This window comes from Trachymyrmex septentrionalis, unplaced genomic scaffold (genome assembly GCF_001594115.1).
Source record: "Trachymyrmex septentrionalis isolate Tsep2-gDNA-1 unplaced genomic scaffold, Tsep1.0 scaffold168, whole genome shotgun sequence".
Classification (NCBI taxonomy): Eukaryota; Metazoa; Arthropoda; class Insecta; order Hymenoptera; family Formicidae; genus Trachymyrmex; species Trachymyrmex septentrionalis.
This window is the reverse complement of record NW_017304842.1, coordinates 396,926-398,467: the sequence shown is the minus strand read 5'-3', so window position 1 is coordinate 398,467 and position 1,542 is coordinate 396,926.

The following is a 1,542-nucleotide window of genomic DNA, read 5'->3' as shown; positions in this document are numbered from 1 at the left end:
TGTGGGGGGGGGGGGGGGGGCGGGGGAAAGAATACGTGCACAGAAAAAGATAATTTCCTCGTCTCGTCGTAAAATTCTATGATACATCGCAATGGCGATGCAGATTCAATTTTGAGTAAACCGCATCATGTCTGATGTTTCCCATCTAATGCTGTGGCACGAGATTCTTATAATTTCGATTCCATAATCAAGATCGAAAACGTGCGAATCCGTCATTAATCGATTAAAAGAAACACGTTTTCTGGGTTCGCAATTTTTTTGTAAATACATTTTTAAATATACATTTTTTAAATACACTTATCACTTCTTTTATGGGATCATATATGATAAACACAAACTTAAAATTAATGTTTGCTTTTTTTGAACATTTTATATAATTTCTATAAATAAATATAAATCTCCATAAATAAATATAAACTTTTCATAAAATGTATTTATGTAATACTATTGATTTTTCTCATATATTTGACGGCAATAGCCTTTTAGAATAATCTCAATAAATGATCAGTCAATCTTCAGCAAGTGATTAGACAATTCGCCATTATTTTACATACTTAATGTAACATAATGATAAAGGAAAAAATCCTTAGAGTATAATATTATAACAATAATCACAGTCATTATAATATTATCTCAATAAAAACTCTTGCTGCAGATTGCAACTTTTATGATCAGTTCAAATCTTTCTAAATCTATAACTTTTAAAATTGTGACTTAAAAGTTACATATCTTTTAAGTCTCATTGGTTCAATTCATACATTTCGTTTTCGATTATACAATTTCTTTCATAAACAAACAAAAAAGAACCATCCGAGTTAACGATTCTTTTTTTTGGGAGGGGGGGGGGACCAATTCGAGACAACGCCTCCCTTTTTACAGATTTGCAATCAATCCGCATAGCGAGATCTTCCTCATCAACGATTGGATCTCAACACGCGGATATCTCCCCCCTGAAAAATTGCAAGAGAAAAAGGAGAATCTCTTACGCACGTATTTACCAAATAGGGAAAGTCGCTTTCACACGCACGCCATTTTACTCGCGTTACTCGGCGATCGACCGATGTTCTACATCACGAAATTTGTGGGCGCGCGTGCAAAAACAAATTCTGATCCAAAGCAACACGTTTTTCCGGCGACCTGTCGAACGGCTCCATGCGCTATTTTTTCCAAACGTCATCACGTTAACTATGATTATGTATTCGTCGCTAGTCTCCGTAAAGCCGGAAACTGCATTTCTTCATTTATCAAGAGATAAAGGCCAATACGAGCCGAACACGGATGATGACGCGTGAAGAATTATCTCTGACAAAGTACGCATGTGCTGCCCTTCGGAATTTTATTACTGATCAATTTGAAAAAATCGACAGACCGTGGAAGGAAAAACGCGTCCTTGGAAGAGGAAGCTCTTCTGCTCGTTCACACGCTCGCACATTCTCTTCTTCTGTATGTATGTATATATATATATATATTTCGTATTCTTTTTCACTCTCAATCTCTCTTTCTCACTCGCTCGACCCAGCTTATTTTGGCACACACACGCAT